The sequence below is a fragment of the Myxocyprinus asiaticus genome, chromosome 27, assembly GCF_019703515.2.
Source record: "Myxocyprinus asiaticus isolate MX2 ecotype Aquarium Trade chromosome 27, UBuf_Myxa_2, whole genome shotgun sequence".
Classification (NCBI taxonomy): Eukaryota; Metazoa; Chordata; class Actinopteri; order Cypriniformes; family Catostomidae; genus Myxocyprinus; species Myxocyprinus asiaticus.
This window is the reverse complement of record NC_059370.1, coordinates 6,127,169-6,143,979: the sequence shown is the minus strand read 5'-3', so window position 1 is coordinate 6,143,979 and position 16,811 is coordinate 6,127,169. Positions and strand designations below refer to the sequence as shown.

At 39.5% G+C, this 16,811-nt stretch overlaps 1 pseudogene; it reads left to right on the top strand.

Annotated features, from left to right (window-relative positions):
* The window catches only part of LOC127418342 (nucleophosmin-like), a 61,163-nt pseudogene extending 45,341 nt beyond the window's left edge, over positions 1-15,822 (top strand).
* Positions 15,823-16,811: the final 989 nt, after the last annotated feature.

The window sequence follows — 16,811 nt, the reverse complement described above, 5'->3', positions numbered from 1 at the left end:
ATACTTTAAAATGAGGATGAAATTTTGATTATATAAATACAGCAAATTCCCACAGTGTCAGGGGTTATTTATTTCACCTCCAGAGTGTGCGCTCATACTCTACAACCCTTCAACAGCGCCAACTATCATGTCGATGAATCGACAAAAACGTTCCAGAAAACATATACAAGTTTTTGTCCAATAAAATGCTTTCTGGAATGGCTTCCCCTAAAATGTCATATGAAATGCGGCAATGACAAGTTTATGTACAAATAATATATATAAATTGCATGTTACTCTTTGTGATGGACAGAATATGAAATTTAATAGCACCACTGTTGAGCACAGAGTGTTCGATGGCTCGGAGATACACACGCAGTTTTTTGAAGTCTGACTTAACACGTTTATTTCAGCTTTTATATTATTTAAACTTTTTTCAGCGTATTGCCCAAGTGAGCCATATTATAAAGTTATTAACTTTTAAAAACACGTCTCGTGACACCTGCATTTTGTTCTATTCATTACACTGCATCTCACTTCTTTAACGCAACAAATGCGTCTGGTCTGAATGGCCCCTTTCACGACTGCTGCAAGATTTTATTGCTGGTGTCTCTGCCATATATACAGATCTCACCTTTGCATTCATGCACACACACTGTCTCTCCATCCCTTCATTTCTACCTCTCTCTCCCTGTGAAAAACAAGACTCTGTCCATCAGTGTAACCCTGCAATCAGTGTAGATTCCTGGCTGGGCTGCATGCATGGACAGGCCAGTGTGTGTGTGCACTTACATCAGTGTGCAGCAGGGGGAAAGTATATCTTGGGCACACACCTGTGCCCAATGAACACAGACATACACCCACACTCATAGAGGGTGGACACTAAATTCTTTAGTGAAGATGTAATATTATAGACATTTAACCCAATGATCCCTCTTTACTGTGACTGAACATCAACGACCATGTAAAATATTTTCCTTTTAAAGTACCAACTTAGTTTTTTGCAAGTTGGAGGCATTTACATAGCTGCTGCTACAAGTAGGATAGTTATGACAGTAATTGATCACTTACATACACTGGATCATACCAAAGAAATAGTGTTTTCTGTATCTGTGGACGATATACAGTGGCCCCAAAAGTATTTGGACACTTAAGCCACACTTAAAATAAATGATTTTCATTGCATCAAACAACAAAATATCAAACCAAGTGGCATCTGCAAACAAATGCTGCTAGAGCTTTTCTCAGAACTAACTTTTATTTATTGCACATTTATGCAACTGGTGTCCCCTTCTTGCTTAAAAAAAAAAAGAAGAGCATTTGTCCATCATCATTGCTCGCTTTAGTTCGGCAGACCTCTGCACACGCACATGATAAATCTCTCAGAAACAGGACACAATTTTTATTTACGTAAATTATACTGAAAGTAAAAACTATATTATATAGCATCAATACAATACAATTAAACTAATATTGACCACTACTAGACAAATTGTATGGTTAGAGTCACTATGCTAAGAAATATATTATCGTTCATTCACTCCTGCATTTGCAGCGAAGCCTTGTCAGTTGTCATATTATATTAACATATCACATAGGGCTACACTTTATCTAGAAAAATGAATCAAAATAATAACATGTGTAATACAGTCAGAAACAGGGACCTTGCTTAGCCATTGCTGGTCTATGGCTTATGAATATTCACGCTCATTGTGGTCGATATAACTTAAAATACATGTTGTTAAACCCCTTCTTTATACTGAATGGAGCAACAGCTCCTTGTCTCAATGTGCGATGGATATTTTCCAATGTCATTCACAGAAAATAACGCGTGTGAAAAGTACATGTAAAGTCAGAAGTTTACATACACCTTAGCCAAATACATTTAAACTCAGTTTTTCACAATTCCTGACATTTAATCGTAGAAAACATTCCCTGTCTTAGGTCAGTTAGGATCACTACTTTATTTTAAGAATATGAAATGTCGGGGACCTGGGTTGCTCAGCAAGTGTTGACGCTGACTACCACCCCTGGAGTCACGAGTTCGAATCCAGGGTGTGCTGAATGACTCCAGCCAGGTCTCCTAAGCAACCAAATTGGCCCGGTTGCTAGGGAGGGTAAAGTCACATGGGGTAACCTCCTCGTGGTCACGATTAGAGGTTCTCGCTCTCAATGGGGCACGTAAGGATCGCGGAGAGTATCATGAGCCTCCACGTGCTGTGACTCTCCATGGTGTTATGTACAGCGAGCCACGTGATAAGATGCGCGGATTGACTGTCTCAGAAGCGGAGGCAACTGAGACTTGTCCTCTGCCACCCGAATCGAGGTGAGTAACCGCGCCACCACGAGGACCTACTAAGTAGTGGGAATTGGGCATTCCAAATTGGGAGAAAAGGGGATAAAAAAATACATTTAAAAAAAGTATAAAAAAAAAAAAAAAAGAATGTGAAATGTCAGAATAATAGCAAAGAGAATTATTTATTTCAGCTTTTAATTCTTTCATCATATTCCCAGTGGGTTAGAAGTTTACATACACTTATTTGGTAGCATTGACTTTAAATTGTTTGACTGGGTCAAACGTTTTGGTTAGCCTTCCAAAAGCTTCTCACAATAAGTTGCTGGAATTTTGGCCCATTCCTCTAGACAGAACTGGTGTAACTGAGTCAGGTTTGTAGGCTTCCTTGCACACACTTTTTCAGTTCTGCCCACAAATTTTCTGTTGGATTGAGGTCAGGGCTTTGTGATGGCCTCTCCAGTACCTTGACTTTGTTGTCCTTAAGCCATTTTGCTACAACTTTGGAGGTATGCTTGGGGTCATTGTCCGTTTGGAAGACCCATTTGCGACTGAGCTTTAACTTCCTGGCTGATGTCTTGAGATGTTGCTTCAATATATCTACATAATTTTCCTTCCTCATGATGCCATCTATTTTGTGAAGTGCACCAGTCCCTCCTGCAGCAAAGCACCCCCACAACATGATGCTGCCACCCCCATGCTTCACGGTTGGGATGGTGTTCTTCGGCTTGCAAGCCTCACCCTTTTTTCTCCAACATAACGATGGCCATTATGGCCAAACAGTTAAATTTTTGTTTCATCAGACCAGAGGACATTTCTCCAAAAAGTAAGACATTTGTCCCCATATGCACTTGCAAACTGTAGTCTTGTTTTTTATGGCAGTTTTGGAGCAGTGGCTTCTTCCTTGCTGAGCAGCCTTTCAGGTTATGTCGATATAGGACTCATTTTTCTGTGGATATAGATCCTTGTCTACCTGTTTCCTCCAGTATTTTCACAAGGTCGTTTGCTGTTGTTCTGGGATTGATTTGCACTTTTCGCACAAAACTACGTTTACCTCTAGGAGACTCATTAGGCGTCTCATTCATGAGTGGTCCCATGGTGTTTATATTTGCATACTATTGTTTGTAAAGATGAACGATGAATTACTTGTGTCATGCACAAAGTAGATGTCCTAAATGACTTGCCAAAACTATAGTTTGCTAATATTAATAAAAAAATGTTTTAATGACTTCAACCTAAGTGTATGTAAACTTCTGACTTCAACTTTTTCTCCCAATTTGGAATGCCCAATTCCCAATGTGCTCTAAGTCCTCGTGGTGGCGTAGTGACTCGCCTCAATCCAGGTGGTGGAGGACGAATCTCAGCTGCCTCCGCATCTGAGACCGTGAACCCACACTTCTTATCACATGGCTTGTTGAGCACGTTACCGCGGAGATATAGCACGTGTGGAGGCTTCACGCCATCCACCGCGGCATCCACGCACAACTCACCACACGCCCCACCGAGAGCGAACCACATTATAGCGATCACGAGGAGGTTACCCTGTGTGACTCTACCCTCCCTAGCAACCGGGCCAATTTGGTTGCTTAGGAGACCCGGCTGGAGTCACTCAGCACGCCCTGGATTCAAACTAGCGAACTCCAGTGGTGGTAGCCAGCATCTTTACCACTGAGCTACCCAGGCCCCTGACTTCAGCTGTAATTTCGTGGCTGTACCGGAAGCACGCCCCCTGAAGCAAAACGCAGAAGTGAACTGAGTAATGATGTCTCAAAAACGTATGTAAATAATGCTGTGTTCCAGACAAATCGGAACTCTAAATTTTCCCACCTCCTACTAGGAAATAATGACTGAAACGCCACCCAAAGTCAGACATCCGACTTGTGAACTTGGGGCAGATCGATCAACCCCGAGCTCAGCGAGAAGCGTCATTTGACTCAATTCCAAGATGGGGGTGACCTCCAAGCATAAACTGGAGCTGGGTTTTATGAAACATAAAAACAAACTTTTAAGTATTTTAAGTGTATGAATATGCAATGTACAAAAAATATACAAGAGGATGCTAAGAAGAATTGTTTGTGTTTCAATCATTGCCAACGTTTTCACCTATTTTGCTCGTGAAATAGCTACTAGAGAGCCAGCTAGCATCTGGAAGGCTGTGCTGTGTTTATGCATTTGGCGTGTGTTCGTGACCGTGACGTGAGATTGACTGGAACGCACAGAGGTCGGAAGTGGGAAATTTCTACATGGATATTCCCACCTCCGACTTCATCTGGAACGCAGTATAAGTTCACGTAACTTGGTTTTCATATAGAATGAACTTAACTATTTAAGTTAATATTACTAGATGCAAGTAGACTTAGCTTAGATTTGCTATTTAAATGTTGTTTCTACTTAATAATTTTAGTTGAATTGACTCAAATTTAGATTTAGATTATACAATTAGACAGCTCAAATAAGAACATTATAACCGATTCTAGGTCAGTAATTAAATAACCTAAATTCTCCACAGAAATGCTTATATAGCCTACCTGTACTTCTGTTGCATATGCATGAGGAGAACTGAAATAGAGTTAACAAGGTCTAAGAGGAGACAGATAACCCTAAAGGTATTATCACACGAAACAACTGTTTGCCACAAAAAAACATAGATAATGCAACAAAAGTGCTAAAACCTCTCTGAATTCTTAATAAAAACTATTTTACAGCATTTCCCTTATTGTGGACAAATGTGTGTCCCCCGAACAATTTTTTTTGCAATGACAACACCGCTGTATAGACAAATCGTCATTTGCAGTGTAAACAGATTTATTGATTTTAAGACAGAGGTTTTCAGTTATATTTGAAATTGAAAAGTAAACATGACATGTTACTGTATTTGTCACTAACAGACAGAATTATGGATATAAACCAGTGTTATTACAAGATTTAGATTTCTGATTGTACAAAGCATTTTTTGTCACTCTAAATTATTAGTATTTATTGAGAATGTGACTTTTTCACGGTTTAAAAATGGGGTTTTAACATGTTTTGCTGTGTGTGTTTGGATGTTGGGTAGATGAATAGGGTTTCTCTTATTTACAGGCACCACAGAAAGTAAAAGACAAGTCTGCAGCAGGGCCTTCTGGGAAGGCGCCCAGCACTCCCAACCTGAATGAGGTCAAAAATAAGCTATCATCAGCAGTTAAAGAGGTATGCAAACATCTCAAAATATTCCCTTCCATGCCGAGGTTTCTCTCTCTGCTAACTGTGTATCTATTTCTGTTGGAGATCTACTGATACAATCTTTTATCGATGTTTATTGTTCTAAATAAGCACCCCATTCGCTGTTGTCAAAGTTCTGACATACAAACAAACACTCACGTTAAGTGTTAACGGTAAATCGGCCAATTCAACAGACACTGCGATGGTCAGATATTAATGAGGTGTGTGAGTAACAAGATTGAGGCCGGAGGGGGGGTGACCAGCTCTGTGACATCACCGTATCGGCCCTGTGCTGGGATTAAGCCGCCTTCCTGAGCCCACCTGCTCACTTCCTCAATCAACTCCCAAAACACTTTGATTCACTAAGAGCACATGGAGGCCACCTCAGTCAACATCGTCACCCTCCTCATCTTCATCTTCTCGATTAGAGACTTCTTGATCTCTGTGAGGGTCTCATAGCATCGGTATGTTCTTAAAAAGCGGTGCCGATCCTCTCCATGTTAAACAAAAGTATGAAAATACATGCCATGACGAGGAGAATCAGCGTATTGAGTTTCTTTAATGTATAGAGATTTTTTTCTCTCTCTTTTCCGAGTTACTAATGAATGTCTATGCATTACATGTGTGGTATGTTGTTGATTACCAGAAACAATAACCCTGATTTATCCCGTCAGTAGGGATGGAATTAACGATTACAGCTCCTTCACCAAATCCATTAACTATATTTTTTGTACTTTTCAGGAAGAATTATTTAAAAATTCCACTGATTACAACAAAACTCATGCGTCTCTTTAACGACACATTGTCATTTGAAACAGTCTGTAACTGCACTGCCTGACTGAAGTCTCACAAGCCTTAAGTTTAAAAGAACCGGTCATTTGTTTGGGAATCGGACTACACTGGTCCCGTTGTATGTTTCATGCTGTAGATTGAAAAGAATCAGCTCATAAGAGTCAGTTGTTTGGGAATCGGCCTACAATAGTCACACTTTATTTGCGCTAGAGTGATTTGTTTTGGAATCAGACTACACTGGTACCACTCTATTTTTAACGCTGTTGATTGAAAATAATTGGCTCATGTAAGTCAGTTGTTAAGGCCTCAATATACTTCCTAAGAAAATGAAGAACAAACGTGCAGACGTTCATGCAGAGACATTTTCCAGAAACATGGAATCAAATCTTCTCAAATACTCTCAAGTGCCCATTCACTCATGTGCCATCTGCAGCAAAAGCCATTCACACATCTGTCTAAAGTAAGATATGCCTCTATCATCATTCTTTTGTCTTTATTCTACACAAGAACACTTTTATACACTCATCTTTGCAAAAGTATCATCATAAATCACAATAACAGTGTAACCGGCTCATATTATGGCCACGTGTAGCTTGTTAGCGCATTAGCGTCCTGAATTCAGATTGTATACAAGACAATTGAAACATTTTATACTGCATACAGTGCATCCGGAAAGTATTCACAGCGCTTCACTTTTTCCACATTTTGTTATGTTACAGCCTTATTCCAAAATGGATTAAATTCATTATTTTCCTCAAAATTCTACAAACAATACCCCATAACGACAACGTGAAAGAAGTTTGTTTTGAAATCTTTGCAAATTTATTAAAAGTAAAAAATGAAAAAGAAATCACGTACATAAATATTCACAGCCTTTGCTCAATACTTTGTTGAAGCACCTTTGGCACCAATTACAGCCTCAAGTCTTTTTGAGTATGATGCTACAAGCTTGGCACACCTATTTTTGGGCAGTTTCTCCCATTCTTCTTTGCAGGACCTCTCAAGCTCCATCAGGTTGGATGGGGAGCGTCGGTGCACAGCCATTTTCAGATCTCTTCAGAGATGTTCAATCGGGTTCAAGTCTGGGCTCTGGCTGGGCCACTCAAGGACATTCACAGAGTTGTCCCATAGCCACTCCTTTGTTATCTTGGCTGTGTGCTTAGGGTCATTGTCCTGTTGGAAGATGAACCTTCGCCCCAGTCTGAGGTCCAGAGTCCTCTGGAGCAGGTTTTCATCAAGGATGTCTCTGTACATTGCCACATTCATCTTTCCCTCAATCCTGACTAGTCTCCCAGTTCCTGCTGCTGAAAAACATCCCCACAGCATGATGCTGCCACCACCATGCTTCACTGTAGGGATGGTATTAGCCAGGTGATGAGCGGTGCCTGGTTTCCTCCAGGCATGACGCTTGCCATTCAGACCAAAGAGTTCAATCTTTGTTTCTCATGGTCTGAGAGTCCTTCAGGTGCCTTTGGGCAAACTCCAGGCGGGCTGTCATGTGCTTTTTACTGAGGAGTGGCTTCCGTCTGGCCACTCTACCATACAGGCCTGATTGGTGGAGTGCTGCAGAGATGGTTGTTCTTCTGGAAGGTTCTCCTCTCTCCACAGCGAAATGCTGGAGCTCTGTCAGAGTGACCATCGGGTTCTTGGTCACCTCCTTGACTAAGGCCCTTCTCCCCCGATCGCTCAGTTTGGCCAGGTGGCCAGCTCTAGGAAGAGTCCAGGTGGTTCCAAACTTCTTCCATTTACGGATGATGGAGGCCACTGTGCTCATTGGGACCTTCAATGCTGCAGAAATTTTTCTGTACCCTTCCCCAGATCTGTGCCTCAATATAATCCTGTCTCAAAGGTATACAGACAATTCCTTGGACTTCATGGCTTGGTTTGTGCTCTGACATGCACTGTTAACTGTGGGACCTTATATAGACAGGTGTGTGCCTTTCCAAATCATGTCCAATCAACTGAATTTACCACAGGTGGACTCCAGTCAAGTTGTAGAAACATCTCAAGGATGATCAGTGGAAACAGGATGCACCTGAGCTCAATTTTGAGTGTCATGGCAAAGGCTGTGAATACTTATGTACATGTGATTTTTTTCGTTTTTTATTTTTAATAAATTTGCAAAGATTTCAAACAAACTTCTTCCACATTGTCATTATGGGGTTTTGTTTGTAGAATTTTGAGGAAAATAATGAATTTAATCCATTTTGGAATAAGGCTGTAACATAACAAAATGTGGAAAAAGTGAAGTGCTGTGAATACTTTCCAGATGCATTGTATATATTACTTTAAATCATCATCGAGTAGTTAAAACAGTTTCTTTTACTGACCTCATGTGAATTCTACTCACAGAATGAGGCATAAAGTCACATTTAATGTCACATTAGTTTAAGTTTTACTGAGCGTCCTCGTATTTAAATGTACATCTAAATGCCTCCCCCAGCGGTGTGGCGGGTGTCTGAATGTTCAGAAACAGTGAACCGTTGCTCGCTGTTTAGAACTTCTTTTTACCACTGAATGAAGAAAAAGAAGAACATCTTTGGAAATATATTGGGGCCTTTAAGGAATCAGAATACACTGGTCATGCTGTATGTTTTGCAGGGTAAATTCAAAAGAACCGGCTCATTATGATTATTTGTTTTGGAATCGGGCTAGAATGGTCACAATGTATGTTTTGCACTGTAGATTCAAAAGAACCGGCTCAGTAGATGCATTCGTTTGGAAAAAAGGACAATACTGATAACGTTGTATGTTTCGCACGGTAGATTCAAAAGTATTGGCTCATTAGAGCCATTTGTTCGGGATTCAGACTACACTGGTCACGCTGTATGTTTCACACTGTAGTTTTAAGGGTGCTTTCACACTTGGTTCAATTGTTTGGACCGAACCCGAATTCATTTCCACCCCCCTTCCCCCACTGGTCTCTGTTCACATCATATTTTTTGGGTCTGAACCGCGGTCCGATGGCGTCATCAACGTGAGTATAAGCTGCAGCTGTTTAGCACTGTAACTAGGCAACAACTCAAGAAGACATCAGCTTCACTGTGTAATTAAAGTATTCATCTCTTTGGATTTACCACCAAAACTTTACATGCACAAAATGACAATTATGTTTGTCTGCCATGGATGCATTGAATGTGCAACGATGTGAAGAATAGTAGCGTTTGTCTGTCGCGAGCCCGTGGATGTGTTGCAAGAGATGTGAAGAATGTGAGCTGCTCTCTGAAGGTGATATATTTGGACACAAGCTGGTATGAGAAATTCATTAAACCTTAATAATTGCGATCGGGAGCCTGCAAATACGCGAATTATTCGTCATTAATAGCAGTTCACCTCCACGATTTGGTACGATTGCATTTATATTAGCAGCGAACCGCACTGGAGTTCACATGAACTGTACCCCAGACCACCTTTTCAAGTGGACTCGGAAGCGATTCGCAGGTGCGCACCGGAGTTCTGAAAACAGCGTTCACCACCACCCAAACGAACTGAACTCTGACGTCATTCGAACTCGGGTGCGCACCAAAAGTGCTAGTGTGAAAACACCCTAAAAGAATCGGCTCATAAGAGTCGGTTGTTTGGGAATCGGGCTACACTATTCGCACTGTATGTTTATAATCCTGACCCTAACCATCAGTTTGTAAAAATAAGAAATGTTTCTTTTTTTTACAGTGATGCACATGGAAACCAAGCAGGCAAGAGTACATCACCGCTAATAAATGCTTCAAATATGCAATTATAACACTGGTTCAATGTACAATTATAATGTGTATACTTGAAATTTGTTAGCATGAGACTGCTTGGATAGAATTGCTTACTAACACTGTCTATGCAAAGTTATATCCAGTCTTTTGACACATGCAGTTGCCATTCACCAAAAACTTCAGCCTGGTTACTTTCGCTTGGTCTCTGTGCGAGGACACAGGGAACAAACTTGACTCCACCCACAGGAAATATGCTGGTAATGCACAACCAGAAGTTCCTCCACGTAGAGAAGTAGTTCCATCTCAAAAAAAGATGATTTAGAGATATGTCCAGAAACAGTAAATTTTGTCATATCTTGACTTTCTCTGAATGTCATGATATGCCATCAACATGTGCCATAAACTCATTTCCCATTCATTTTATATACACTGAGGGATGAGTTAAAATCATTGTCCAGGGTAATAACTAGCATAGATGCAGTACATTGATATTAAGTTGAAAATTGCCCAAAATATTCCTTTTACCAGAAACAAGAAAGTAGGATGATTAGTGTGTTGCGCAGTAACATCTCGTTTGAAACTGGAAGGATACAGCGGATGGATTGTGTTGAGCAGATACAATGATTTGTGTCCATGTGATTTCATTCGGTCTGCTGTAGATAAGGGGAACTGGAATTACAGTAAAGGCTACAAAAAATGCAAGTTCACTGAAGTGTGTCCAACACCCAACACTCACCCTGTTCATCATGGCTGCAGTGCTCTGGCGCAAAGTCAGAATGATCTCAACACTTAGCAGAGAGACACGAGTGATGAAAACGAGGCATTTCATTTCTTCAAAAATGTGTTTCTCTGAACAGGGGAAGTCACTTCCAAAAACGGAACAGAAGTTTGAAAACTACGCTAAAAGCTCTTTCAAGATCTCCGATAAGCAAGTGAGTATCGGCACTTTCATAAAGCACTGTCACACTTTGGCAAGCTTATTTCTAGCATTTGTGCATTGCGGAGAAAGCATGTACGGCACTTATGGCCCTGATACAATTTATCAACACTTCTGAAAGGTCTTTTATATAAGAAATGAGTATAGTCCACTTAAAAGATTAAAACCCTACTGCTGAGAAGATGAGAGACTCAGAAGAAGCTATTGGTGAAGATGTTCAACTAGTTGATTAGTGATGTCGTCTAGTGATTTTTGTATTTATTTTTTTACTAAAAAAAGAAAATCATGATAGAGCATAAACATTAAAATCCTCATCTTTTTCGAAGAAAACGTAACTTGATTTTAGCGCTACACAGTGGCCATTTCACTTCGGAACTGCAGTGATGCGTTTAAGGAACCACATAATAATAGCATTTTGCAAAAATGACGCCACAGTCACATAATTTTCATGAGATCAGGCTCCATTTTTGCATTCAAAAATATCTGGAAGAAGCTAATAGAATAGAATGGAACAGAATGCATTGGTCTCGAGATGCATTTTGAAAAGTGAAATATTTGACTAATTTGACGCATTAAGTCTTAAAAGTGCAAACACTCGTGACACAAGACGCGACTTAATGGCCAAAGACCTCAGTCATTTGTAAATAGACTAACACTTAATATATTTGGAGTCTGACAGTAATTGTCTTGAAACGTTTTGTTGAAGTGGGTTTGTTACAAACGCGGTGCTTTAATGGCTGTAGTGGCATTGCTTTAAAGGGGATTCAGAGATGCAACTTTTGTTGGTTTTGGCAGTCCAACAGTTACTGTTAGCTCACTAAAGCACAGCACGCTAAAATCCTCTTCAAGACGTAGCATCTCTAAATTGGTGGTGTCTGCATGATCCTAAACCAGTGTAATTATACAGGGCTTCCTTAACCAGACTAGACATTCACTCAACCCAACAACTAGTCGAGTTTGAAAATATGTACTTTTGCACATCCCTGCTCCACAGCAAGCAGAGAGATACAGAAGCATTAGCATCTTGTGTTTTAGAGGGCTGGCTGGGGGTGGCATACTGAGAGATTCCTGCCTCTCTCTCTCTCTCTCTCTCTCTCTCTTTTATTTTTTATCAGCAAATGAAATATGTACTAAATGACCTCTTGGCATTGAAAAAATCAGGTGGGAACTGTCAAGACTGACATCTTTAGCTGTGATTTAAATCTTTCGTTCACTCATTGCCCTCTTTTAATCTCTTCTAGTCTAGTTTTTTCGCAGTCTTATGTGTCAAGCTGGGTGTTGACCTAAAATATTGCAGTTGTGCAAAGCAGACCTCACAAATGGCAAAGTTTGGGTCGAAAGAGAAAAATCTCTCTTTTAACTGTAGCGCACTCACGTCTGCTGTTGCTCCTCTTTGTCTCAGGATGAATTATAAGCAAGAGAGCGCAAAAATCAGTGTGTGCGTATGTGTGTGTGTGTGTGTGTGTTGTTTGTGTAGTGTACCAATTAGGAATGGGGGATATATAAAATATAAATGATATATTCATGATGATTTTACTGGTGAAATAAAATGAAGCAACATCGTGAATATAGTGAGCTTTTTATGTGGCCATTAAGTTTCCTAAAGAGTGTGTCAGTAGCAGGCCCTAAAATGCTTGTGAGTGGAACTACTTCCTTGGCCACAGATTCAGCATTTTGTTTTGATACAGCTCAAGGGGATAAAATAGAAAAAAAGAAAGAAAAGTAACTCCAATAAGAAATGCCTGTTAAACTCAAACATATTTGAGTCTGTCATTGATGGAGGGCCAAGACCTCTATCAGCATCACAAACATGAAAATAGGAAATCTTCCTTCATATTTTTACATTTGCGATAATTTTTCTGAATTTGTGGACCACTCAAATGATTAAACCATGCAGAATTCGGTTGAAAGTAATCAGTACCTGATTACAATTCACTAGTAATCCTCCCAGCACTGCGTATGAATGTGTGTCAGTGTGTGTTTGTTTGTATGTGTGTGTTTGCGTGCGTATGTATATGTGTCACTGTGTGTGTGCCTGGGTAAGACGAGAGAGAGAGTGAGTTTTAGAGTGCTTTTCAACTGAAATTTAGGAAATTTCAGACATTGTCATTCTTATCCGATTTACTTAACCATTGTCTTTGTTTTATTTGGTTATTTTGTTGTGGTAGCCTGTAGGGCTCTTTTAAATAATTTAGTGAAGTGAAATGGAACTGTAATGCTGTCAAGACCTGGAAACATTTCATAGCCGTGCATTTACTGGAAAATAATTGCACACCTTAGAACATCTGTCAACCAATCCGAATCAAGCATTCAACAGATCTGTGGTATAATTAATGTTAACGAATGGAACCTTAGTGTAAAGTGTTACCAAGGAAATTGCGTGCCTTATTACACGTTTGACTGCAGTTTCCCTGTGAAATGTCCAGTGGGGGGTGCCAAAAACGAGTGAAATGGTGTCATATTCATATGGAGTTTTTAAGGTGAATATTAGATGGAGGTTTTAATGAGTAAAACGTACCTCCCTAACCTAAACCTTTAACCGAAACGTAACTAATAATGTTCTAAAATCAAATTAGAGGTGACAAAACAGACATCCTTGCTCTAAACCAACACCTATACCTAACTGATAGTGTCCAAAAAAAAAAAGAGAAATGAAAAGCACATTTTCTGAAGCAACCATATCATGTCATGTCGCTTCTATGATACTCTCGTCTCACGTGTCAGCTTGTGTGTTTCGCTGGGCTCGAATCGCAGTCTTCTGTCCAAACCTACTCTCTAAGAGGTGAGCTACTGCGCAAGTTAATCACGTTGGAATAAGTATGTAAATGAAGGTGAGTCCCCTTAAAAAGAACCAAACTCTTGACCTTTTTCACTTTGGCCAAAAACAAACAAACAAACAAATAAAACAAAGAGAAAAAAAGAACAGTCTTTTTCATATTCACATTGTACCTGTCCACTGTTTACCTGTTTTTGTCCACTCTGTGATAGACGGTCTTAGCCCACTTTTCATCATAATTTTTTTGGGAACAGTCAACTTGAATATTAGATGATAGTTAGATGTTGTTATTATTATTATTATTGTTATAAAATAGTAATATATTTCTGTAATTAAATCTTAACTAACACAACCGTTGCTATGCAGTCCAGTTAAACCAAAGAGTTTTAAACCGTTGAGCTTTTATTTTGACAGAAAATAAAACTGCAAGAAGACTTAAAGATTTCCTAGTTGTAGCTGAATTCACAACAGTTGTATAATGCGCTCCTCCTTTTAACATTTATCTCCTCCTCTGTCCACGGATATCCGGTGCCAAAGGTGTATTTTATTGGTATTTATTCATTAATTTATAGGGGAAAACATATTTGGAATTATGCAAAAGTCAAATTAAAATGAATCTGGGGCGCTTTAAATATAACGTGCTCAGCGCACGTTAGCCAACTGAACTGAACTCGGAGCACATCTGTTAAGCCCAAAGTGAACTTCGTCAGAACTCTACATACAGGACGCATGGCGCAAACTTCATCATCAACTGAGTGCTCAAACACTGTGTGTGTGCGGCCTGATTTTTCTAACCGCGTGTCCACTGAACGTGCAGTATGCGCAATTGCCTGGAATTATTTGCACTAATTAGTGGGTGCACAATGTGACAACGCTCACAATTGAGCCGTTGCTGTCACAAAGTAGCGCTCGAAGAAGATTTAATCGCCACTTAACACGTCAGGAGATACACCTTTATACATCTCGAGTCTGAAGGACAATAAAGCCATCTTTATGGGTCTAAATTCTTGAAAAGAAATAGTCCAGGATCTCATAGCAGTCGTTGTGCGCATGCGCCAACCACGTGTATGCACGTACAGTCAAATTGAAATGTTCACGTTCAACTGTACGCATACGCTAAGCGTCCATCGTGAGGTCATAATGCAATTTTCATTTGATTTCAATTAATTGTGCAGCCCTTCACAAGAGTTTGTGCAATTGTGTTTTCATCTGTAATGAGTTGTATGATTTGATGAGTTGCACCCTATGCATCTGCTGAAGAAACGTGGCTGGGGCATTTCAGACTTTACCGAGCAGGTGTCCTCTCAGATGTAGAATGGGTTGAGTGTGTGTGTGTGTGTGTGTGTGTGTGCGCGCGCGCGTGTGTGTATGTTTTCGAGCAGAAACATCTCTTGTATCACAGCAGGCAAAGAGGTGTGAGACATGTCTTTATCAAAGAGAGGCACTAGTCATACCCTCTGGTATGTACAATGACTGCACCCCCTTCCTCTGGGCTCTGCACTGTAGTTAAATCCCAGACGCACCGCTAATGTGGAGTTTTCATCCAAACTTACACAGTTCAAATTATCAAGAATCCAAATGAGTCGCTAGATCACAGAAACTGACCAACTCATCCTTTTCCCCGTCCCCTCTCTCTCTGTCTCTCTCTCCACATTTGTTTTCTTGCAGGTGATCAAAGAACTCTGGAACTTTTTACAATCACTGAAAAAGTAATGGCTGCTCTGCGCTCCCCGTCCCGTCCCAGTGCAGCAGAAGTCTGGGGTGAGCCAGTAACTGCACTTAAGCTGTGCAATCTGGCCTCTTCCCCTCCTAACGTGATCTGCCTGCTCTTCTCTGCTCTATTCTCTCAGTTTAGAGACAGATGGAGCAGAAGTGGCCTCAGCAATCGCAGAGATATCACGGTTAATGTTTTATCTCACTTTTTTTTTTTTTTTTAATAATGGAAGCTATAATTATTATTATTATTTTCTATGTTAAGCTCTCTTCAAAGAATATTATTGAAATGTTTCTGGAAGGCTGATATAATTTTTAAATACTACTTAAAAGAATATTCCAGGTTCAATACAGGTTAAACAAGGGAAATATTTGCATTTACACTAAAGCCCTTACAATGGAAGTGAATGGGGCAAGTCTATAAATGCTAAAATACAAACTGTATCAAAAGTATAGCAACAAGACGTAAACATTATACATGTTAACATGATTTTATTGAGATAAAGTCGCTTGCTTACCTTTTCTGTGTCATGGCAACAAAATTCTAATATTGAAAATAACAACACAGATAAGGTTAGTAGGCAGTTTTATCACACTAAAATCATGTGAACATGCATATTGTTTACGTCTTGTTGCTATACTTTTGATACAGTGTGTATTTTAGCATTTATAGACTTGCCCATTCACTTCCATTGTAAGTGCCTCACTGTAACTGAGATTTTAACCTTTTTGTTTTCTTTTTTTTTAATAAATGATGGACAAGTCCAAATAATTTTTTGTGGAAATCAACATTATGCCATAGATCCTGTTAATTGATTTTAACTTGTATTGAACCTGGAATATTCCTTAAAGGGTTAATCTCACAAAATCATGTCAAGAAAATGTCCAGGTCATATTTCAACCCAAAATCAAAAGAAAGTTAAAAGCCTAATAATAAATAACAATAAAGTAATAATGAAACTTATTTTAGGACCTTTAATATGTGTTGCATTGTGACATTATTTCATCACATTATTTCCTCATCTCAGAACAATAATAAAAATAAAAAAAATAAACATTCTAATTACTGTAAGTGAAACAATAATGATACATAATTTCAATCATGCATTTGTACATTATGGTAGTATGTGTTACACTGTTCTGTATTTGTTACAATCAGAGTATGACAGTTCAAAGAATCTTCAAGGTATAGTTCACCCAAAAATGAAAATTCTCTCATCATTTAATCCCCCTCATGCCATTCCAGGTGTGTATGACTGTCTTTCTTCTGCAAAACACATATGAAGATTTTTAGAAGAATATTTCAGCTCTTACGGTCCATACAATGCAAGTGAATGGTGACCAGAACTTTAAATCTCCAGAAAGGACATAAAGGCAGTGTAAAAGTAATCCAGTGGTTTAATCCATGTCTTCTGA